At 46.5% G+C, this 25,538-nt stretch overlaps 1 protein-coding gene across 1 annotated transcript in view; it reads left to right on the top strand.

The window, feature by feature from the left end:
• The first annotated feature begins 12,952 nt into the window (after positions 1-12,952).
• SQOR (sulfide quinone oxidoreductase) overlaps positions 12,953-25,538 on the top strand; it is a 49,156-nt gene continuing 36,570 nt past the window's right edge. The window contains exon 1 of the mRNA XM_053224056.1: positions 12,953-13,338. The gene's annotated coding sequence lies outside the window, so the exon portion shown is untranslated. The remainder of the gene's footprint in view (positions 13,339-25,538) is intronic.

Genomic DNA, 25,538 nt, shown 5'->3' with positions numbered 1-25,538 from the left:
ACGTGGGGGTCTTGGTGCTTATTTTGCCCCTTTTTACATGTTTTTTGCTCACAGGGTTTCTGCTGCCTAGGATCCTTCATCCTCTAATGTTTAGACACCTATTCGTTCTTTGCAACTCAAATGTCACTTACTTACGGTTTTTCAAACCACTTCCCAAAGACTTTCTTTTTTCTTTGTGTTCTGTAGTAGTTAATAATACATTTGGCATTTACAGTATTAGTTATGTGCTCACAAGTCTCTTCAAGATCGAGGATCTTCATGGTCATCTTTTTATTCCATGGTGCAGTAGTGGACCATGGTCTACAGTTGGTGTATATTAGGGTTCTCCAGAGAAACAGAACCAATAGGGTGGGTGTGTGTGTGTGGGGGGGGGGGGGGGGGGAGAGAGAGAGAGATTGGAGAAAGAGATTTAAGGAATTGGTTCTTATGATTGTGGGGGCTGGTAATTCCAAAATCTGCAGGGCAGGCTGGAGACCCAGAGAAGAGCTGATGTTGCAGCTTGAGTTCAAGGGCAATCTGGAGGGAATTCTCTCTTCCTCAGAGGACCTCAGTGTTTTCCTCTTGAGGGTTTCAACTAATTAAGGGCCACCCACAGTAAACAGGTACTCTTACATCTAGACTGGCATTTGACCAAATACCTAGATAACCATGAACTAGCCAAGTTGCCACATAAAATTAACCTCAGTTAAGAGATTGACTTGAATCTAGTAGGAGAGAGAGATACAGATATTAAAAGCAGCTATAATAAAAAGCTGGCTTGCATGAATGTGAGATAAGGAATATTGCAATAGAAAGATCAAATTTCTGCAATTCAAACATGCCTCGGGAGCCTGTAATCCTTGGATAATCCATGGTACCTGCTTCCATTAATTCACTTAGACTAAAACAAGTGATAGCCAGTTTTAAGACCTTGGGAATCAAATGAGCTCAGAGATCATGAATGTACTATTTAGATTTATACTTTCTCTATCAAGTACGGGCTGTTTCAGTCTCTTAAGAATAGCTTCAAGGAAGGAGGTGGACGGTTTTAGAGCAGGCTCAACGGATAAGCACATGCTTCGATTTCTAATCCGATAAGGCACAGATGGGATGATGCTGCCATCTTGTGGTACTTTTTGCTCCCCTAGTTCTATAAATTCTAGTATTGTCTGATGAAATTTGGCCTGTTTTCCACTATACTTTTAGGTAAGTCATGATTTTCTGTATGGTCTGAACTTTTGTTTGAACAGTGAGGTGTTTGAAAGTAATCTCTGTGAAGCAGCTGATAAAGTTTAAAATTACATTTTTCTAACTTTTTTGAGTCTTTTAGTTTTTTTTTTTTTTTTTTTTTTTTTTAAGATTTAAAAAAGAATTACTTTGACTACAATCCACCCCCCTATATGGGGTTTGAACTCACGACCCCAACACCAAGAGTCACATGCTCTACTGACTGAGCCAGCCAGGGACCCTGAGTCTTTTAGTTTGATGGTGGGCTTGAGGGCTTTTTTCTTCTTCAGTCATGTAATCTATCATCAACCATACTCAGCATCCTGTTCTAAGGCTAGAAAGATTTTGCTTTGGGAAATTTCTGTGTTTTTATTCCCCTGAGCCTCCACATCGGGGCCTCAGCTGATAGGATTTGGGGTGGGCACTTGACCCAAGGGCAGCCAACCTATAGGCCACTTGGTGAAAAATTAGCCTGGCATTAAAAACTTTGCGTAAATGGGAACTACATAGACTCTCATTGGTTTAGTTGATTATTGTCTTGGGACTATGTGTTAGAATACTCAGAATCAGCCCTTTAGTAATTGAAGGAGGAATAAAAAGACACATAGACGCAGACAGAGAACAGCTGAGTGGCAAATGAGGAGGGGTAGGGAACCATGAACTTCCACTTCTTGAAAGGGGTTGAGGTCATCAGACCCCTCAACATGCCTTGGATCCTGAGAAGTTTTCCTGCAGAAGGCTCTGTGTGACTCACGTGCTGGACTTTTCTTGGGTTCCTACGGGATTTGATTCCTGAGCTAAGTTTACTATTTCCCACAGGGATCTTACAATACCACCCTCCCTTCTCCTACCTTTCCCACTTATGAGGTAACTTTAACAAATCTCTATTTATTGCAACTAGAAGCCCCTAACACTGTCATTGCTTTTCAGGTTGTCCTAGCATTTTGTATTTTTCAAAGTGTTTTAATATGCATTGTCTAATTTAATAATAAGGATGCTACTTAGGAGTGTATGTATCTCCCTGCCTACTTCTCCAGGAATTCAAGGAAGAAGATGACGATGACCAGCACCCAGATGCGGTCCTACCATCAACCACACACCTGTTCTCATTGTCCATTGGTTTTTTTTTTTCTTCTCTTGTTTTGTTCAATTTCTTAGAGTAGTGTCATCTCTGACTGGATTGCTGATCCCACTATATTTGCAGCTCATTCTCAAGCCTAACGTTCTGAGCCCCAGGTCCGTGGAGCATCTGGTACATGCAGGTGCATTACTACACCTGTTGTATAACCACGGTAGTAGAAGGTGATCACCGTAACACTGTATTCTTATCGCCGTGTTATAGATGAGGACAGGTGGTGGAGCTGGGATTTGGTTTAGAGGAACACCCAAAGCTACCCCATTGCTGGGGAACTTTCTTGGGCTGGAGACCCCAGAAACAGAGATTAAATGCTCTAACTTGAGAGTTTAACTCTTTTGATAAAACTATACCAGTGATGGGGAGTTACATGGACGTACCACTTCATCTGCTAATTCCCTTAATCGAGTCTGACAATACGGGAAGAAGTGGAAGAGGCATGCGTTCCTCCATTAGGAGAGAGCCGAGTGGGAGGAAGGCACAGAAGTCTTTGATTTTCCTCCAAGGCTGTTTTAATTCTAGACTGACCGTGAAGCTCCACACCTCTCGGAGAGAAACAAGCAACGGAGAGACGAACTGGGTGGGATGTGGTTCACAAGCCTTGCCTTGAGATGATGACGAGGACGAGGATGGAGTTGACAGAAGACAAGTCACACTGCTAGGAGAAACGAACAACTCCAGTGTGGCCAGGACATTCCCGTTATGGCTGTTCTGAGACATGTCACCATCGCCACCTCAAGAAAGCTTTTTTTTTTTTTTTTAATGTTTATTGTTTTTGAGAGAGTGTGCACGAGCTGGAGAGGGGCAGAGAGAGAGGGAGATAGAGGCTCTGAAGCGGGCTCTGTGCTGACCACAGACAGCCCGACGCGGGGCTCGAACTCATGCACCGTGATCGTGACCTGAGCTGAAGTTGGACGCTTAACCGACTGAGCCACCCAGGCGCCCCAAGAAAGCTATCTTTGATGTGGCCTTGCTGAGCCTGCATTTCTGGATCTTCAGCCTACCTCTCAGCTCCGTCTGTTCTGTACTTTAATAGCTTTGGGGGAAGAGCACAGCTAGAGTTAGAATCCCCGTTTTCTCACTGGGGGGGCCCTAAGTACTTCAGTTTCCCTTGGGGGTAAACGTGCAGCCCGGAGGTGAACCCTAACACTTTTCCAACATTAATTAACATTATAAGACACCTTGTATTCTGTGGCTGTCAAGTAGCATTGACTCCTGGACTGAATTCATTCAGATGAGATGTTTCTGGCCTCACACAAATCCTGCGGCCCATAAGTTTACCCTCTCAGAACAGGGTGGGGAGGGAGGCAGAGAAGAGATTGCTTGTTTGCTTGTGACTGAGGGCGGATGCCCCTTTCCTGTCTGGATTATGATGGGATAAAAGTCTAATGGTAAGTACAGGAGGTGAGGCATGATGAGTCACCTCGCCTCTCTGCAGTCCACCCTGGAGTTTTCTTACCCTACTGACTCACCTCCTCTCCCCAGAGAGCTGTCACACTCAGCAGCAGCTTGTGGCACCTTACAAGTCAGACCTGATGTTAAGGATGGAGACTGGCAATTAAATCAGACTGTGCCACATCCACCTCAGTTGAGGGTTCCCATTGTGGCCATGAGGACATGCCTCGCACACCTCTACATCACTGACCAAGGGCCCCCAGCTGTGGTTCTCCGAGACCCATCTGCATCTGCACTGAGGCGGGCTTCCCACGGGCTGCTCCTGGGAAAGACAGGACTTCTCTGACGGTCAGCTTTGGCTAAAGGACTCCCCATGGGTATCACTGAAGTTCTGCTCAGCAGTTTAGGATCCTCCCCTCCCCACCCCCTACAACTTCCTTCCTTTTCTTTTTCATTCTGGCAGGCAGTACCAGAAGGAATAAAGAGGTTGACGGAAGTAGACATGCTGGAAAGGCTGTATCATGTAAGGCCAAAAGATGCACCGGAGAATATGTGCCATGAGAGAGCACAGGACATATCACCAAGTCATCACAATGCACTGGTGACAGGGCCACCAGCATCACTAAGAGGTTTTGCAGGCCAGGAATGGTGGAGTTTCTGAGAAGTGATTATAAACTGAGCATGTTAGCACATGGGAGGATTGATAGAGGCCAGGGGGTGGCTCTTAACTGCTGAAAGCCCCGAGGCCAGACTTCCCTTACTCACCAAAAGGCAAGGTTGGAGGGTAGTCCATGGGCTTTACGGCAGGGGGTTGTGGAGATGGTTAGTGGACCTTGGTGTCAATTTTGCATCAGCGGACAAAATAGGCAGATAGTCAACAAGGGTGCAGCTTAGCATCTGTAACAGGGGTCAGCAACTTTGTAGGTAATGGGCTATATAGTAAATATTTTAGGTTTTGTAGGTCACATCAGCTGTAACAGTACAAAAGCACCCACAGACAATATGTAAACCAATGAGTGTAGCTATGCGTCAATAAAACTTCCTTTACAAAAACAGGCGGTTGTTTGATTTGGTCCATGGGCCATTGTTTGCTGATCCCTTATCTATTTTTTTTTTTTTTAAGCAAAATTAGAGGAGCAACAAGCTGGTGGCAGTCACTTCAATACGAAGTCATGATTTCTTGGGGCGCCTGGGTGGGACGGCTGAGCGTCTGACTTTGGCTGAGGTCATGATCTCACAGATCATGGGTTCAAGTCCCGTGTCTAGCTCTGTACTGATGGCTCAGAGTCTGAAGCCTGCTTCGGATTCTGTGTCTCCTCTCTCTGTCCCTTCCCTACTTGTGTTCTGTCGCTCTCAAAAATAAATAAACATTAAAAAAAAAAAAAAAAAAAAGAAGTCATGATCTCTTGCTCAGTTCCCAGACTTGAGTCAGTTTTGAGATCTGGAGCCCACTGACTAAAGAGGTGTCTGGAGGAAGGACCCTGCAGCACTCTGGCTTGTACAGACTGTGACAATTCCCCCAGTCCTTCCTCAAAGGAACCCATGGCCATTTACTTGGGTGACCGTTCACTAGGACTGTTGGACAAAAGATTCTGAGTTGATACTGATAAATAGAGACCTAAAGAGTCATCATGGCCCCCCTGTTGGAACGGGGGCCTATGAGGACCAAGTAAAAAATTAGGTCCTGCATGAAGTCCAGTTTACAATGGGTCTACTGGGGCCACAGCCCCATCCAGGGGCCACACTAGATCTCTTCCCATCATTGACACCCCTAACACAATGGGGGCAGCTAGCAGGGCTGACAGCACCGGGTTGAACCTTTTGCAACACCCTTTCCTGCTTCAGCTCCACTCAAAGCAGCAGCCTTCTGTGCCACCCAATATATGATCCAGAGAAATATCCCTGGGGTGGAAAGTGTTGCCTCTAGCACACAAAGAGGTCTACGAGGCACTGTACTTCCTTCTTTGTGACGGGATAGTATGATGCAGCAGTTTGTTTTCTATCTCAGAAGGGGATGTCCCAGAATACCCCTGGCCTCTGGAACTCTAAAAATGTCACTGAAATGGCCTGTTCCTGACTCTTCATAGAGTTTTCTCCCATCCTCTGAAGTGAATGCATCTTACTGAGACCTGTAGCATTTTAGCCTCTCTTACTCGACCTGTCCAGTCAGCTGGATGTCATCAGTGAAATGGGTCAGTGTGCTCTTCTCTTACATGTCTAAGAAGCCCAGAGCTCTCAGAGTGTATAATGATAGGAAGTGGGAGATTTTTTAAAAATGTTTGTTTTTGAGAGAGAGAGAGAGGGAGCAGGGGTGGAGCAGAGAGAGAGGGGGACAGGGGATCTGAAGCAGGATCTGTGCTGACAGTAGACAGTCTGATGCGAGGCTTGAACTCACAATCCGTGAGATCATAACATGAGCCCAAGCCGGATGCTTAATTGACTGAGCCACCCAGGCACCCCGCAAATGGGAGAATTAACATAACCCTGAAGCAAACTGTAAATTGAATGTTGTCTATTTTCCCTGCCCACAGAGTCCCAGCCAACACTTGTCTCTGGGGGCTTAAGAAGTATCTCATCCACAGGTATGGAATCCCATTCAGCAGAGCATCGAACCAGGAGATCTACATCAAGTGAAGGACGTGTAGGAGAGGGTCATAGCTATGAGATCCTCTGGCTGTGTCATGTACTGCACCACCCAGAAGTAACTGGTCTTACAGATTGTTGGAATGGCCTTCTAAAAGCCAACGGAAGCTCCATCTGTGAGAAAGCACTCTGAGAAGGTGGACTGATGTCCTTCAGGACATGGTGTATTTATTAAATTAGAGACCTCCACATGGTACTGTGTTCTCACTAAGAAGGATACAAGGGTCTGAAAACCAAGGGGTGGAAGCAGGAATGGCGTAACTTACCATCATACCTAATGACCCACAGGGAATTTATGCTTCCTTTCCTTGAAACTCTGGGCTCTGCATGATTGGGGTTCCTGGTCCCAGAGCATGGGTCCTGGTCCCAAGTACTTCATGGTTGGAGCACCCTTCCCAGAGGCACAGTGAAGGTCCCACTGAATAAGTTATGACTGCTGACTTTGGAGTTTTGTGTCCAGGGACAAGCAGGCAAGAGAGGAGTTGCTATACTAGCAGGAATAACTGACCCTGATCCTCAGGAGGAGGGGAGCTACTTTTACACAACAGGGGCCAGGAGGAATGTGTGTGGGACTCAGGTGGGCACCTCCTATGCTCCCTTGCCCGATTAGAACCGTGAATAGGACACATGCAGCAACCCAGCCTGAGAAGGGAAGGTATGATTATCAAGTGTTCAAACCCCTCAGGAATAAGGTCTGGTCACACCACCAGTGAAGGCCCAAGACCTGCTAAGGTGAAGCTGAGGCTGAAGGCGGTTTAGAATGGATGGTGGAGAAGGGAGACGGTGAGTATTCACTGTGGCCTTGAGATCAATTGTGATGATCTTGGGGGTCTGTAGTTCATCCAGTAAAGGCCTTCTGAATTGTTTCACAGGAGGAGGGAGGTCAGGAGGCCCATGGTAGAGCTGCTCTCTGCACCTTTATGGAGAGGTAGATCTGTGTGGCCCAGGAGGTACACAGTGGAGCCAGGAGACCAGGCCTCACAGCCCGCCAACTATAGGGAGCATAACTGAACAAGGACCCCAACCACTTCACTCTGAATTCTAACACCACATTTTTGCTAAAGTATGCTTCCCATGGGCTGCTCCTAGTCAATGACTGAGTTCAGCAGGGATATTAAAGCAAGCCCAGGGCCTCTTGTTCAAATTTTGTTAAGAATTTCAAGATGGCAGGGCACCTGGGTGGCTCAGTCGGTTAAGTGTTTGACTCCTGATTTCTGCTCAGGTCATGATCTCATGGTTCATGGGATGGAGCCCTGTGTATGGCTCTGTGCCGATAGTGCAGAGTCTGCTTGAGATTCTCTCTCTCCTTCTCTCTCTGCCCCTCTACCCTCAAAATAAATAAATAAACATTAAAAAAATAATTTTAAAACAACAGCAGCATAGCATTAAGCCAGGTGTGGGCCCTGTGTGACTGCGGGTCATATTCTCATTAAGCTGGCTTTGCCTAGGAGATACAGGTATCCCCCAGGCTGACTTTGGCTTGATAGCTTTGTTGAAACTTCTTTAGACTATACAGCTGTCTAGAAAGCTTCCATTCAACCTTCCTTCCCTCTCTTCTTCTATTAGGGTCAGACTTACATCGTACTCTGATGGTTATCCCAACCTTCTCCAGCTTCCTCCTCATTTTTTCTCCCAAGAGTTTCCTAATAAAATCCTTGCATGTTTAATTTTGTACTGGTATCTGCTTCTCACAAGGCCTAGACTCACACAGCCTTTTAATCCTGCTATGCTACCACATATGTATGTAACAGACCCTTCAGCATGACTTTGAGGGTCTTCTTCCCAACAATAAAAACAATTTAGGCCCCCTGTCTCCTGGGTCTCAGCTGGATGATACTGCTTATGCACAAAATGACCTGATTTCAATATTTATTCATTTTTGAGAGACAGAGAGAGATAGAGTGTGAGCGGGGTAGGGGCAGAGAGAAGGAGACGCAGAATCTGAAGCAGGCTCCAGGCTCTGAGCTGTCAGCACAGAGCCCCACGTGGGGCTCAAACCTACAAACCGCCAGATTGTGACCTGAGCCAAAATCAAATGCTTCACCGACTGAGTCACCCAGGCACCCCCAAAATGACCTGATTTCAAATGGGCAACACAGGTTATACAGAAGCTAAACTTTTCTTTATCTCATTTTCAGAGAAGGCTGACTGTATTTTGGGCATGAGTTTGTAGTAGAAGTTAAAACTCCTGCAGGAGAAAGAGATACCAGACAGAAAAGGGAGATATCAGTAACAGGAGAGAGGATGCATGTAAGAAAGAAGGACAAAAGTAGCGAATAGTTGAGAGAGAAAACAAGGAAGCCTAAAAGTGGCATTTTCTAGAGAAAGACTCTGAACAGGGGTCCCCTTGGATCTTGGATGTTGGTAGTCCCAGGGCCAATGTCATTGGCCGCTGGAAAGAGGCTGCTTGCTTTCACTCACTCACTGCTCTCTTCAGGTCCCCAGCCACTTTTTCAGGGTTGTGTCAATCGCCCAACTTTAACAGAGTTACCACAAACCAGGCCCAAGCTCATCCATTCTTCATGCTCCATCTGGAGCTATGGGAATCCCCCAGTCCTCCAGGGAAATGCCTGTTGCAACTTCATAGCCCCTAGAGCTCCCTTCTAGATGGACTGTTCCTGTGTTACTCAAAACATGTGTAAAAAGTGGTAAGTGAACAACTAGATTTGCTCCCTGCTCCAGGGATCAGGAAGACCTTAGATTCCCATACTCCCCCCAGTCCTGAGCTTTCCATCAAATTCCTAGCCCTCCAGGTGCTTATCCGTTGTGAGTTATAAGTTTACTGGATTTTTAAGACTCCTTTGAGGCAGCCTGTTTGAACTGTTTTGGTGCTTCTACTCTTACCTAGAGACCATTCTGCTGAGCCCAACACACTTTTATTGGATAAAAGACATAGTGCTAAGCCCTGGGAACAAGAAGATGACACAGTTCCTGTCTTCAATGGGTTTATATTTTTCTTGGAGAGACACGGTTTGTCACATTATACATAACTATATTCGTGGGAGCAGTAAGTAATGATGACTTAAAAAGTGTGAGAGGAACTGAGATGGGGAATGAGGAGACTCACTGCTTGGGGAGGCTTGGGGAGAAAAGGATCTTTGACAAGGAGCCAACCATCAACTCCATAGAAACCCCTTTCACTCACCAGCTCTTGCTCTTGAGGCAGAAGGAACACTCACTGCATGTATGTGCCCCTGAGGATGGACTGGGGCCTTCCCCCCTTTTGCTTCATCTCTTGGGAGTATCACTCCCACACTCAGGTTTAACTTTATGTCTAAGGGGCATTTTGGGTGCAGTATATCTGCCTGTAGAGCAAACAGTTAGCTTTTCCACGTCTCAAATCCCTCCCATCTTTGAGAAACTGGGTTTAATATTCATGCACCAGGGCAATGTTTGTACCGTTCCATTTGTCTTCGGGCAGGCACGTTGAACTTCTTTCTCTCCAGTACCCAGTATAACACCTGCCTGAACACTGGATAGCAACAATAAGAAAAACTACAATACCATAGTTACTTTAGTAATTACCACTTACAGAATACATATTCTATGCCACGTGTGGTACCGATCACTTTATATGTATTAACTCTTTTAATTTTCGTAAAGATACCATGAGGTAGGCGCTTTAAAACATACCCATTTTACTGATACAGTTAACTGAGGTATATTAATACATTCTCTTTGAGACTGGTGGTGTACAAACCCAAAGTATATGGGTCCTCATAGTCCCACACACTCTTAAGTATTCATGGACCAAGAGACACAATGTTTATTCTTCTTGTGTATCCTGGAGATAGGAGGGCAGGTTTTATCTCTATTTTATAAACAAGGAAGTTTGGGCAAAAAAGAATTGCCCCAAACTGAGTCTGAGACTAAGTCTCTGAGAAAGACTTCATTCCGGATCCAGTATTATTTTTCCATCCTAGGAGGCTCCCGTGGATGGAGAGTCTGATCCTGCCTGAGCCACACCTTCACACCACAGCATTCGAACACAGGATTCAGCAGAACCCTTTGTTGCTGTAGGAATGTGGGTTTCCACTATCATACCACCTTGCTTATGTATGTAGAAGACATCTATATTAATAAGATCTTATATTTGTGGAGCTGATAGTAAACAGCTTTTTGTTTGTTTGTTTGTTTTGCTGCCCAGTATTCATACCCTTTACCCATGGCGGGGTGGGGTGGTGGTGGGGAGGCGGTGGGGGGAACGCCCATCATCAGAATACTTGTGGAATTCAGAGGGGCCGGATGTGCTCGCTCTCTGCTTTGATAGCTACAATGCTGGCCTTTGACATAGATTTGGTCAGTGGACACTCCCACCGAGGACTGGAATTCTCATTCCCTTTATATTTGTGTCATTTGTGAAAGCAGTTGGGAGCATTCTTGTGGTGCCAGATGGTGTTGTGTTTTCTGGTTTTTTTTTTTTTTTTTGATTCTGCAGAGCTGTCTTGATTCCTGTCCACTTGTCCTGCCATTATTACTTCATCATTCTGGTAGTTCTATGAACCCCCCTGAGAGCCTTTTTTATCTTATTTTAAAAATTTTTTAATGTTTATTTATTTTTGAGAGGCAAAGTGCAGGGAGGGGCAGAGAGAGAGGGAGACACAGAGCCCGAAGCAGGCTCCTCTGAGCTGTGAGCACAGAGCCCGATGCAGGGCTCGAACCCACGAACCACAAGATCATGACCTAAGCTGAAGTTGGGACGTTTAACCGACTGAACCACCGAGGTGCTCCCCTGGGAGCCCTTAATATCCCTTTTCTACACGAGGTCTCCTGCTTGTTACCAAGAATGTCGACTGAGATAGAGCCCTTTGTAGTGCGTGAAGTGCTTCTGGTCTGAAAAACTTGATCTTCTATGTAACCGATGAGGAATCTCTAGCTCTCCTGGAGCCTGATAGCAATTTTAGTTCTTATTTGACAGGGAGGATGGCTCTGAGGAAAACAGCACATTTGGGAGATGTGGGGGCAGCTTTTAAAAACTCAGCATGACGCTATCATTATGCCTATTTGCCGCTGTGGGTCTGTGGCTGCCCGGCGGTCTGGCTGGATGATTGCTGTGTGTGCCGCTCTCGCTCTGTCCCAGCAGTGGGGACCCGGGAGGAACCCAGCCCCAGTTCCCCTATAAGTGTCACTGCAGGCCCTCAGAAGCTGACGTCACCTTCACCTCGGCCGGGCTGCTGTCTCAGCTAGGGAGGGTGTGCTGGGGCCAGGGAGTGAGCCTTTTCTCTAGCTACTCTTCCACCCAGGGAAGAGCGGGAAGGGAGAGGGTGGGGCTTGCTGGGGAGCTGAGCGGGGAGTACTGTTTACAGCTGCCTGTTTGCAGGACTGGCCTCTCTACCTGCCCTTCCTTCCCACCTTCCCTTTCTTGTTCTCCAGAGGCTCCCTTTCTCTGTTCCATTCCCTATTCCCGCCCATTCCCGTTGCTGGCCCTTCCTGCTCAGGAGCCTGCACCGTCTTCCCAGAGCCATGTCAGTTTGCTTTTCCTTCTCCTAAATGTTCCCGAATTGGGTTGAGTTCCTCTCAGTGCCAGTCCTTCTTCTTCCCACCTTTAATGATGCTTTTCCTAGACCCCCATCTCCACAAGTGCACTTTTGACGACTTAGCGAGCCCCACGTGGGGAGGAACCAAGTCTGTTTTGTCAACAGCATATGACCAGGGAGCAGGCAGAAGGCTTGCTTGACACCTCGCAGGCAGGGACTGGGGAGTATCCATCATATGAAAGAATGACTGCATGAGTGAGTGAGTAACCTCTTAGCCCCTTCCTGGCTGTCTGATGTTACAGTCAGTCACTGATCTTCTTGGAAGAAGGAAGGGTGTTAGGGGAGGCGTGATGCCTCCAACTTTATTCTTTTGTCTCAAGATTGCATTGAATATTCTGGGTCTTGTGGTTCCCTACAAATTTTAGGATTGTTTGTTTTATTTCTGTGAAAAAAAAACGTCATTGGAAGTTTTGTAAACATTGTATCGAACCTATAGATTGCTTTGGGTAGTATGGACATTTTAACATTAATCCTTTCAATCCACGAGCATGGACTATGTTTCCATTTGTGTCTTCTTCTCTTTCATTCATCAGCGTCTTGCAGTTTTCAACGTCTTCTAGCTTCAAATTGCAGTAAGGCCTTGGGGACACCCCATATTTATGATGAAAAGGTGCCGCTCCATCTGATTTGGTGGGGGACCGGTCATCTACACTTTGCAACCCCCTTGAAAGAGCAGCCAACTGAAAATGTCCAGTTATGAAAGTAGTATGGAAGACGGCGTGAAGGCTAGTGGCTGAAGCCAGCTGACCCCAGCCTGTGCCTTGAGGTGAGAGCGGGGCTCGGTCGTTTACCAGCGTTTACCAAAGCAAGCGGCTGGGCTTCTCTGAGCCACGGTGGCCTTATCTGTGAGGTGTGCGCTAGGGTAGCTGTTTTCCTGGGACGTCCTGGGAACCGGGCGGGAAGCACGCACCCAAAGTGCCTGGCTTCAGTCCACAGCCCTGCCTCCACCTTTGCCCCTCCCAGTTACGCAGTGCAGGTGGCACAGGCCGGGAGAGTGGGTGAGGAAGGAGGACTTGAGGGAAGGGGGGGGGCGGGAGTGACAGGTGGCCCCAGTGCCCTTCGCAGGCGCGCGCTAGGACGCCGGCCAGTTTCCAGAGCGCCCCGGGGGTAGGGGCGAGCGTGCCCCGCGGGCAGAGCTCTGGGCCCGCGGGACCCCGCGTTCCTGGCTCTGTCCTCTGGGCGCGCTCAAAGCCGGGGTCCAGTCTGCACTTGGCCTCGGCGTCAGGCTGCGGCGGCAGGCGGGGCAGCGGCAGGACCTTTCCGGACCTTTCTTGCGGGGAGCCCCGCTCTCCCCGCCTCCAGCGTCCGCCCCGGGGCCGGGCAGGCGGGCGGGCGGGGCCCCAGCCGCGGCGCCCAGCCCGGGCAGGGATCCGCCGCTTTTGCTGCGCCGACACTGTGGCCGGAAGCTCCGCTCGCCCCTGGGTAAGAGGCCTCCCGCGGCCGGTCTCGGGCCCTCGGCCAGGGGAGGAGGACCGGGCGGGGACACGGGTCACCCCAGAGGCTGGTTGTGGGCCCACCTCCGCCCACGCAGCTGGCACCGTGCGTCCCATCCCGCTTCACACCCTCTCCCCACCCGCGACCCCCGCCGCTCTCGCTGCCCTAGTCTGAAGCTCCGGGGTGGTGCTCGCACTTCCTTCCCGGAGCGTCAGGTTTCGGGGGCGCGGAGGGGCCAACCTGCGAGGGGAGGTTGAAAACTGGGGTATCCGTGGGTTTGGTGTGTGGGAATTTCTGGCGCCTTTCACTTGTTGAATGTGCCACTTAGCACCGTCCCGGGACACCAATAAGTGCTCAGCCTCGGGGACCGGAGGTTGACAGCCCGTCTGAACGCAGCGGGGACCCATTTATCCTCTGACACTGCGCGTGGGACAGAGGAGGGACTCAAGGAATCAGCTTCGCCGGGAGCAAGCAGAGGAGAGAGCATTCAGGGCTCATGCCGAACGGGAATTGGTGGAAAGGAGAGAAAAGTTCTTTGGTGGAATCGGGCGTCTTAGCATTTGCTCTTAATTAGGAAATCTCTCTTAATTAGGAAAATCCCAGCCTAGCTTTTTGCTCAAAGACATCGGGAGAAGAGCGTCTGCGTCTGCCTCGGCTTCTCATTGCTGTAATGTAGGGTTCTGACCCACCTTTGTGCCATGTACCCTTTTGGCAGTTCTGGGGAGACTAAGGATGCCTTCGCAGAAAAATACTTTTTAAAAGTTAAAAAAATTTTTTAAAAAATATTTATTTATTTTGAGAGATAGAGAACAAGCTGGAGAGGGGCAGAGAGAAGGAGAGGCAGAATCCCAAGCAGGCTCCACATCATCAGTGCAGACCCCGACTAGGAGCTCGAACTCACAAATTGTGAGATCACTATCTGAGCTGAAATCAAGAGTCAGATGCTTAACTGACTGAGCCACCCAGTCGCCCCTGAAAGGCCAAGCATTATAAAGAAAGCTATTTCCAAAGCTCTTGTCAAAATATTAAAAATAATTTATAATGTAGTAATATATGTGCGTTTAAGAAAACCTAATGCATTGGGGCACCTGGGAGGCTCAGTCAGTTGAGCGTCTGACTTCAGCTCAAGTCATGATCTCACGGTTTGTGGGTTCCAGTCGTTTGTGGGTTTGAGCCCTGCCTGGGGCTCTGTGCTGACAGCTCAGAGCCTAGAGCCTGCTTAAGATCTATGTCTCCCTCTTTCTCTGCCCCTCCCCTGCTCGCGCTCTCTTTGTCTCTCTCTCTCTCAAACATAAAATGAACATAAAAAAAAAAAATACCCTAATGCATTAAAGATCTGGCCTCAGTCCACAGCCCTGCCTCCCCCTTTGCCCCTCCCAGTTACGCAGTGCAGGTGGCACTGGCTGGGAGAGTGGGTGGGGAAGGAGGACTTGGGGGAAGGGGGGGCGGGAGTGACAGGTGGCCCCAGCGCCCTTCTGGGGATCTGACAGCTACCATAATTTTGAAGTAGTAATGAGCATAAACTGTATTTCAAGATATAGGCAACCCCTGTAATAAAAGAGAACATCTGCAGTTTCTTTTGGCGACACTCATAGGTATTGCTAATGCTGCTGTGGTTTTTGCCAACACGTACAATTGAAAAAAAATGTTAAATTTCAGTTAGAGATTGGTGAAAGTAGAGATGTGATTTTTTTTTTTTTCCATTCAAGTTCACACCTTAGGGTAAGATACCCCCTGATAGTGGGAAGGACAGTGCCCGAGGTCAGGTGACATAGCTGTGGTCTTGACACTTCCATTGACTAGCAGCATGACCTTGGCTTTGAACTTCTTTGCACCTTAGATTCTTCACTGCTCAGTGGGGATAATCATGTCTTCCCGTGTGTTTAGAGTACCCAGCACTGTACCTGACACAGAGATGTGAATGGTTACATTCGTTAGAACTTGTGTGTCTTCCTCACTGGACTACAAGTTTATGGCCGTCACCATTGGTATCACCAGTCCTGGTACATGGAAGGTACTCATAAATATTTATTGAATGAATAAGTGGGTTGGAAAGGGTTGCTTATGATTATATCTGAAAAAACCAAAATTCATCAAGGGGACAGCTGGTGGTTTGAGATATGTCTAAAATTTGGGCTTCTCCTCCTCCTCCTTCTTCTTTTACTGGTTGAACAAATATATAAACACATCTGGAGTTGGCGAGCTTGAGATATCATTCAGGACGATAGGTTGTGTGTGTGGGTCTGTGCGGCTGGTGTTCTACCAGAGAAAATGAAATTGAATGTTGATAGGAAACCAGGATTCCTCTGCAGAGCAGTTTCTCTTCCATCTTGCCTATGTCTAGGCCTGTTAATCCTATGTGTTGCAACACAGGAAATGTCTAATAGGGAACGGAGACAGACCCATGACGAGGCATTTCTGGGCATAGATACACATTTCTTTTTCCTCTTTGCTTCTTATCTTTCCCTGCCCACCATCCATTATGTACGTCCTCTGTGACCCTGAAGATTTGGTAAACAGCAGCAGAGGGGGTAAGTTGCTAGAAGCTGCCCAGACTAGGCCGGAAGCAAACTAGTTGCTGCTTAATTCCCAGGCTTAAAAGTCTATATAGCAATAATTGTGGATGGTAACAGGAAGAAGAAAAGTAGGTCCAGCCAGCCCTGAGGTTTACTTTGTAAAAGTGCTAAATTGGGGCAGGAAGATGGGGAGAGAACTTTGAAAGGAAGAAGAAATTTAGAACACACTATAGCTAACTATGTCTGTAACTTTGGGAAGGGCAAATACTGGTGTTATGGACTGAATTGTGTCCCCTCAAAATTCGTGTGTCGAAGCGTTAATCCCCAGTGCCTTGGAATGTGACTCTGTTTGGAGATAGGGCCCCTAAAAAGGTAATTAAGATTAGAGATGATAAGGGTAGGGCTTAATCCAATATGACTGATGTTCTTATAAGAGGAAGCGACACCAGGGCAGGCCTGGTTAATACCTTTGTCATTCTCTGCTGCAATAATTTACAGCACTGATCAATCTAAAGAGTTAGTACAACAAGTATTCCCATTTGAAATATCTTTTTTTTTTTTTTTTTTCTGAGAGGGAGTGGGGAGGGACAGAGAGAGAGAGAGGGAGGGGCAGAGAGAGGGAGACAGAGGACTGAAGTGGGCTCTGCGCTGACAGCAGAGAGCACAATGCAGGACTCAAACTCACAAGCGCCTGATTTCATGACCTGAGCCCAAGTCGGATGCTTAACTGAGCCACCCGGGCACCCCGCAAGTGTTCCCATTTGAGTACTTGCTTGTGAACCTCCGTTTCCCTTTCCCCCTCATTTAGAAGATCACAGCATTTTGGAAAAGGAAGGGACCTTTGAAGCTTCCAGTCCAGTCCTTTATCCTTTGCCAAAGAAAGTGTGGCCCAGAATGGTTAAGGACGAGCCCTGCCTGGCCCTGCCTGGAATGTGGACCCAGTCTCCCAACTCCCTGACTCCTGACACGCCCTCAGACAAAGCTTCACCAGGACGGGGAACTGTGCCATTGGTCAGACATAGGACAGACATGGGCTTAGGGAACCCAGCACACCTGTTACCCAGCCTACCCCTCATTCTGTTCTAACCAGTAAAGGATTGAGTTTGTCATCCCTTCACTCACATTCAAACAACAGATATATAACTTGTAATTAAAGAGTCTTTTCTCATTGTGTGAAGACCTCACACCCTGGATTCCAAGGCACAATATGAGAGATTAATTGGCCAGTCCCTGTTTGTAATGAAATTCCGTGTATGTGGGACTGAGCCAGAATCCCAGCACTCCTGAGGCTGATGAGTAATTTTATGGTGATCATTTAATAGACTCCGCCTAAGCTGACCCCCTGCTGTGTGACTAGGAGCAAATTAATTCCTCATCAGGCCTTCCTCCCCAGTGTGTCCCATCTACAGTCTGGGGATGGGCTCACACATGCATGTGCAGATGTTGAAAGGAAGCCTGCAATATACTTGACTAGAGGCCAACTGTGAGTGATGGACTTGAAGGAGAGCTAAATTATGACTATTTATACCCCAGAGCATGAGCCACACTCCCATTGGCTAATGCAAGCAGAAAAACAAGGCACCCCCCTCCCCCGCCCCATATAATTCAATCAAAACTTTTTACTTTCAGTTGAAATAATCCAGTTGACTGACTTATTTCTTCCTTTTCTGAAGCCAAAGTGTAAGAATTTTCCTTTTGTAAATAGAATTTTTATTTTCTGCGTAGCAAATATGAGGCTGGTGAAATTGTCAGTTCCTCCCCCCTTATTAGGCTTTCTTGATTGTAAAATGCACGTAGCCTAGGGAAACTTGTAGGACATTTTTTGGCAGCAAAGGGGGCCCAAGTCCTCATTAGTAACTCTTTTTCAGTAACTCTTCAAAGACATTTATTTATTTTTTAATGTTTATTTATCGAGAGAGAGAGAGAGAGAGAGAGAGAGAGAGAGAGAGGATCTGAAGCAGGTTCCATGCTTGGCACAGAGTCTGACACAGGGCTCCATCTCTCCACTGGGGAATTGTGACCTGAGCCGAAATCAAGAGCCGGACGCTCAACCGACTGAGCCACCCAGGCGCCCCCAAAGACATTTCTTATGCTTTGTTCCTGAAGAGGGAACTAAAGAACCCCACTGTGGCTCTAACCCCTGAATCATCAGGAGCAGTACATGATATTTGTTTTCTGGATGATTTGCTCCTGGTCCACTACCAGAGCACTTGCTCCACAGCTTAATATTTAATGTTAAAATATTAAAATATTTAATTGTACAACTCTGTAGAGTTCCAACATGGTCCTGCAGGCCTAAATGAAGATAGCTTAATTTTGTTCATTTGTTAACAATAAAGTAATCCAGTTCCTGAACGCACAGGCGGAGACAGCACCTCCATTACTCAAGAAGAGGTGTGCCAAGAGGAAGGGCGCGACCTGCATTACGCCTTTGCAGAACAGCGCTCAGTGGACTTTTAGGGGGTGTGGTTTCCTTCTCTTCCACCTTGCTTTGGACCTTTACCTCTCTTTGACTAATCCGACACTGTCACTTACACCCTCTCTCATTGTATCCACCTGAGCAAGGTCATGTCCACCTCCTTCCTTCTTTATCCCCTGTGGCTAATTTGTCACAAAAATTCAGTAGGCATGTGTATTCACACCTCCATCTCTGTTGTCACCTTCTTTTCCAAGCACCACACCCCCACCCCACCTGAGTTTCCGAAACAACCACTTAAGGGATCCTTATGCTCCTGGTCTCTCCTGTTAAAACAGACCACTCTTTTATCGTTGCCGTCTCCCCAGCATCTAGCTCAATGCTTGGCACATAGTAAACACGCAGAAATGCTGAACTCAACGGACTTGCTTCAATTTATCCTCTGTACTTCCCCCTGGGGATCTTCCAAGACATCAGTTGCATCGAGAACGGCCATTAGCAGGGACCATGAGTTCAAATGCACGCCAAGGCGGAGCAGGTGACACAAATGAGTAACATAGACCAGGTGGGGCTGGGGAGAACTGTAACCTTGTGTGGAGTATAGATGAGCAATGACTGCTCAGCTCCAGCTAAGGGTTGACATGCGAGAATGTGGGCCCAGGGTTGTAAGGCCAAAAATCTGGAGGTTTGTTTCGGTGTGATAACCAAAAATTTTACTGTTGGCATTAATTCAAAATTTGAGAAAGCTCTGTGAGTCAACCCAAACACATCTCTGGTCTGTATTTCACCTGCACATTGCTGCTCTTTGACCCCTAGATGGGATTGCAACTGTCCGGGGTTAAGCTCCCAGCCGAAACTTCAGCCATGTATGCTTATCCAATCTTATTTCTCTCTTCCCAGTGGACATCTATCTGCTGTAGTCTGCCCTCTTCCTTGTTCACAGTTATATGATGCTCATTCTAGGTGATTCTGCTTGCCAAACCTCAAACCTAACTCCCTGAAACTACCCCAAACAGGCTCTTACCTTGCCCTCCATGTTTCCTGTTTCATAGAATTCTTTCTTCTGCCACTCGAATGTCAACTTTGCCTTTTTTTTTCCGCCCAGGGTGCCCTTCCCACCTCTCATTCAATCATTCCTTTTCCTCTACCTTGTTCTTATCTGATTCTTTATTTGCATTTCTAATGCCCGCCCCTAACCAGGCCCTTGTCATTCACACGTAGACCACTGCACTAGTCTCCAAAATGACTTCCAGAACTGGTTTGACGCTCCTCCTATTTAATTTGCTCCCTGACACCAGATTCATTTTCTCATAACTTCCCGCAGTTCCCCATTTCTCAAAATGGATTTTCAGTAGAAAGCCTCAGTGTGGCCCTTTATTTTATCTTATTATTATTATTTTTTAATGTTTTTATTTATTTTTGAGACAGAGAGAGACAGAGCATGAGCAGGGGAAGGGCAGAGAGAGAGACGCACACACACAGAATCCGAAGCAGGCCCCAGGCTCCGAGCGCTCAGCACAAGAGCCCGACACAGGGCTCGAACTCACAGACTGTGAGATCATGATCTGAGCCCAAGTCGGACGTCCAGCCGACTGAGCCACCCAGGCACCCCATCAGTGTGGCGCTTTAGAATCAGGCTGTGATATTTTTTTCTTGTCTACTTTTCTACTCCTCTGAACAGCAGCCAAATCTGGTTGGCCTTCCATCGCCCAAACACATTCTGGGCCTTTCCACCTTATCAGCCAGCGTCTCTGGGAAATAGTTGGCACACTCAAACATGTTATTAAGAAGGATTTAATCAAATAACTATTTGTAAAGGTGTGGGCAAGGTTAACAGAAACCAACGAGAAGGTGAAGCAATCGTATTGATTTGAGGCCTGAAAAAAGCAAAGAGAGGACGTGATTACCAGAACCCTGAGAAAGAGCTGTAGCTGAGGGCCACCCCACAGGAAGTCAAGGCTTTTGGCTGAGCAATACACCCAAGTGGAAGTTAGAAGACAAGAGAGGCGAGTTGATGCCTCACAGGTCAGCTCTCAGGGCTCTGAGCAGGGTAGAGAAGGTTGGAGTGAGGTGTGCAGGGAAGTCACCATATCATTGATTCATTTACTTCTGCTATTCCCTCCTCTTGGTGCACCCTCCCGTAGTGTTTCCACTTGTCAAAATGTTGCCAGTCTTTTGCCTCCTGCTCAGATTCTGTCTGTCCCACAAACTTTCATTGATTACTCTTTCATCAAAATACCTAAGGTGTTTGGCTTGTACTGATTACATTGCACTATAGTCACTAAAGTTAAGGGTAGTTAGAAGTGTGCACGCCATTCTCTTACTAGCTTGGGAAGGGATACAGGCTAGAACTTTGCGTTTTCCTCCACACTCAGTAAATTTTTTTGGAATGAATTGTCTCACCTTCATTCATTGTGTGTGCATCTGGCATATAAGGGTATTGAATCAATCTGCTCATCTCTTAATTCATTTTTTAAAGCAAATATTACTGCTGTGGTCTGAATGTCTGTGTTCCCTCCAAAACTTATCTGTTGAAATCCTGGCCCCCAAAAGTGGTGGTATTAGTTGGTGGGGTCGTTGGGAGGTGATTAAGTCATTAGCCTTCACGAATGGGATTATTGCCTTATCAAAGAGGGTCCAAAGAGATCTAGAGCCTCTTCTAACATGTGAGGACATGGAAAAAAGGTCCTCACTCACCATGCTGGCGCCTTGATCTTGGACTTCCCAGCCTCCAGAACCGTGAGAAATAAATTTCTATTTATAGGCCACCCTGTCTCTGGTATTTCATAGTAGCCTGGAAGGACTAAGGCAATTACTGAGATCCTTCATTGTGGCAGGTGCTGTGCTAGGTGCTGGGACTAAAACAATGAGCATGTTACATGAGGTGTTTGTACTGACAGGGCTTACTTTCCAGGGGAATGGAGTACACGGTATTCCTTTGTCCTCTTATTATTATACCCTCCTGAAATGCCCTGCTCAACGTCCAGCCCAGGTCCTAGCTGCTCTAGTCCCTTCAGCCCAAGTCGATTCTGTAAGTCATGTTGCCTTCCTTGCCCTTCTCGGAACTTTCTTGTGGTCACTCAGTCATTTGTTGGCATTTTGATGCGTCTTTTTTCCCAGAGAGATTGAAACCTCCTGGTGGTTTTGGACTCTGGTGCTAGACTCTGGTCTTATCTATCCCCACTGGACCATTCCTGTCATCCTCTGGGATGGTCAGGATAGTTGGTGGTAGCAGGCAGAAAACCTCTGTAGTCTACCAAGAGGGTAGCACTGAACTCTCTGGCCACCTCCGTAGGAACAGTTGCCAAAAAATTTGGTACCTTTATTTTCTACACGTCCACCATCTCTGGGTTAGTGGAAGGAGTGTTAGGATTGACTTCCAAAAATCTAGGTTTATATTCAAGTTCTTGGATTTAACTAGAATGTTACTTAAACTTCTCTGAACCTCATTTTCAGCATCTATAAATGGGAATAACAACACCTTCCTCTTGAGATGGTTGTGATGATTAAGTAAGAGGATGCATTAGTTTCCTATTGCTGCTATAACAGATTCCCATGGACTTGGTGGTTTAAACAATACAAATTTCTGTTCCTACAGTACTGTAGTCCAGAAGTCCAACATGGGTCTCACCATAAATCTAAGTGCCAGCAGGGCCACATTCGTTTTGGAAGCTCCAAGGGAGAATCTGTTTTGCTCTGTTTTGTTTTTCTTTTCCAGCTTCTAGATGCTGCCCACATCTTTGGTTCATGAACCCCTTCTTCCATCTTCAGAGCCAGCAACTTTGTATCTCTCTGACCTTTCTTCCAAGAGTCATGCCTGCCCTCTGGCCACAGCTAGGAAAGGTTCTTCACTCTTGAGGATCCATCCTATTCATACATGGGCCTACCTGTATAACAATGCAGACCACTTTCCCCATCTCGATGTCCTTACGTTAATCGCATCTGCAAAGTCCCCTTTGCCTGCAATGTAACATATTCATAGATTCCAGGGAATCTTTGGTGGGGGGGGGGGGGCGGTGGTTATTCTGCCTGCCGCAGTTCATACTCTGGCTCCCCAAAATTCAGACTTATCCCATATACAAAATATATTCCCTCCAAGGTCCCTAAATAGGTCCCCTATTAGAGTATTAACTACGGCACAAAATCCAATTTGAGTCTCATTAGCTCCGAAGTCTCAATTTCATCTACTGAATAATCTAAATTACATGTGAGCGAGGCTCTAGGGATGATCCATCCTAGGGTTCAATTCCTGTTCATCTGTGCGCCTATGAAACTAAAGAAACAAGTTATCTGCTCCCAAAATACAGCGGTGGGGTAGGCATAGGATAAAAGTTATATAGGCATAGGATAAAGGTTCTGCTTGAAAAAGGGAAAAAAGTGGAAGGAAAGAAAGGAGTCACTGGTCCCAAGAAATTTTAGAAATCCAGTTGGACAGGGGCTCCTGGGCGGCTCAATTGGTTGGGTGTTCGACTTCAGCTCAGGTCATGATCTCACAGTTCGAGTTTGAGCCCTATGTCGGGTTCTGTGCTGACAGCTCAGAGCCTGGAGCCTGCTTCGTATCCAGTGTCTCCCTCTCCCTGCCCCTCCCCCACTCGCACTTTGTCTCTCTCTCTCTCTCTCTGTCTCAAAAATAAAATAAACATTAGAAAAATAAAAATAAAATCCAGTTGGACAAATTACATTCGGTTTCAAGGCCTGGGAATAATCCTCTGCGGCTCTAGGCTCCACCCACTGGGCCATCCTTGATTTGTCACCAAATATAGTGTGTGGTTGCCAGTAAGTAGTCCTAGTTCATTTTTGCTGAACAATTCTTCCTTTAGTTTATCTCTTTTCTTTTACATTTTCCTAAAGGAGCAAGAAGAAATCTGGCTGCACCTTCAACACTTTGCTTGGGAATTTCCTCAGCTAAATGTTCAATTTTATCTCTTACAAATTCTCCTTCTCACATAACTGTAGGACAGAATTATCTTAAGCTTTCTGCCCCTCTGTAACAAGGATCCTTTTTCTCCAGTGTTCAGTAATATGTTCCTCACTTCATTCTAAGCCCTCACCATCAGAGCCTTTAATGTTTATATTTCTACTAATTGTCTGTTCCTGGTGCTCTAGGTGGTCTCTAAGATGATTTGTTTTTTTTCTCTACTGTGCTCCTTACTTCTTTCTGAATCTTACCCAGCATGGTGGTAATTGTGGTACACTAAGAAAGATTTTTTTAAAAAATATTACTCAGCAATGATGCCAATGGTCCACTTAAAATTTCTTCTAGCTTGGGGTGCCTGGGCGGCTCAGTTGGTTAAGCATCCACCTCCTGATTTCGGCTCAGGTCATGGTCTCACAGTTCATGGGTTTGAGCCCCGTGTAGGGCTCTACTCTGAAAGCATGGAACCTGCTTGGGACTCTCTCTCCCACTCTCTCTCTCTCCGTCCCTCCCGTGTTCACTCTCTCTCAAGATAAATAGATAAACTTAAAAAAAATTTCTTCTAGCTTTTTCATGGCTTATTTTTAACATTCTAATATTTAAATTAGACCATATCATATCAAAAGAAAAAACTTTCCCCTGGAATTTGGCTCACCCTTATTCTTGGCCTACATTATAATTAGGTGGCAAAGCTGTGCTGTTCTGCCCTTAGCACCTGAAGCTAATAGACTGGGACCAGGACCAGGACTGGGGTGGGGAGGTGTCTGTCCAGCAGCACAGGTCCTGGTGTGTAGTAGATTCTCAATAAGCACTTGTGGAAACAGTCTTAGCATCATATAGATTTCATGTAACTCTACTCTTTCCATAAAGATATACTTACACATTTAGCACAGCTAAATATAATTTAATTTGCAGACCTGTTGTGCGGGAAATAAATCTGTAAATAAAAAGGTAGCTTAGATTATGTTTCCTGATTTTTGGCTCTGCAAATTTAGCCACTGCATGATTGAGACAAATTTAGTATAGGTATGAATGTGCACATGTATTTCTATCCTGTAGAAAACTTGTTCCTTAAACCCCTTTCTGAGCAACTCTGGCTAATGACACTTACCCTCTATCAAGAGTAAAAGGACAAAAAGGATGGGAAGACTTTCCTTGGTGGAGAAGATCGCTCGTTTTGGTACAGCAGGTGATAAATATATGACAAAGGAAAGGAAAGTCCAGTGCTCTATTCTTCTGGAGTAATTATTGCATTAAAAAATTATACTGTAGCTATGTTATTTACTTGTAAAAATTTGACCCAATCACCCACATAATTATAACATTCCACAGTAATATGTAATTAAATTGCTTTTTAGGGGAGCCTGGGTGGCTCAGTCGGTTAAGCGGCCGACTTCGGCTCAGGTCATGATTTCGCGGTCCGTGAGTTTGAGCCCCGCGTCAGGCTCTGTGCTGACAGCTCAGAGCCTGGAGCCTGTTTCAGATTCTGTGTCTCCCTCTCTCTGACCCTCCCCCATTCATGGCTCTGTCTCTCTCTGTCTCAAAAATACATAAACGTTAAAAAAAATTAAAAAAAAATTCTTCTCTCCCTCCCTGTCTCCCTCCCTCTCTCCCTCCTTCTCTCCCTCCCTGTCTCCCTCCCTGCCACGTGCCACCTGACAGTTAAATGCCTGCCACCTGACAGTTCAACGGATATGTAAGGAGGAGCAGAGAAAAAAAATTTGTTACACATATAAAATCTTCCAGCACATCAGGAGATGACCGCTATGAAGGAAGAAATTGTTCCTCAGAGTTCCCCGGGAACAGGAGCAAGATACCCCCCATTGGGCCACACGGGGAAGCACCTGTTGGGTCAGTAGGCAGGAAAATTGAGGGGAAAGCATGGGCAAAATCTATATTTTTTATTATTTATTATTTTTTTATTTTTAAAATAGTTTTTTATTTTTAAAAAGCACTTTATTTTTTAAAAATGTTTATTTGTGAAAGGGAGAGAAAGAGAGTGCGTGTGTGCACGCAGGGGAGGGGCAGAGAGCGACGGGGACAGAGCATCTGAAGCAGGCAGCCAATGTGGGGCTCAAACTTTTGAACCAGGGGATCATGACCTGAGCCAAAGTCCGATGCATAACCGACTGAGCCACCCAAGGCCCCACAAACCTATATGGTAGTTTTTGTGAGGCAGGGGGAACGAGATGACCAGGTTTGGGGTTGGCTAATTTGAATAAATTTTAGTGGGCTTTGGGGTATAGGGACTACCCCAGTTGCCTGATGTCTGGTGGTAGAATAATTAGGGCAGAAGGATACTGCTTTCTGAAGTGTACAGCCAGGTGGGGGAGGTGGTTGG

The sequence above is a fragment of the Acinonyx jubatus genome, chromosome B3 (assembly GCF_027475565.1).
Source record: "Acinonyx jubatus isolate Ajub_Pintada_27869175 chromosome B3, VMU_Ajub_asm_v1.0, whole genome shotgun sequence".
Classification (NCBI taxonomy): Eukaryota; Metazoa; Chordata; class Mammalia; order Carnivora; family Felidae; genus Acinonyx; species Acinonyx jubatus.
This window is presented reverse-complemented; position numbering and strand designations above follow the sequence as displayed.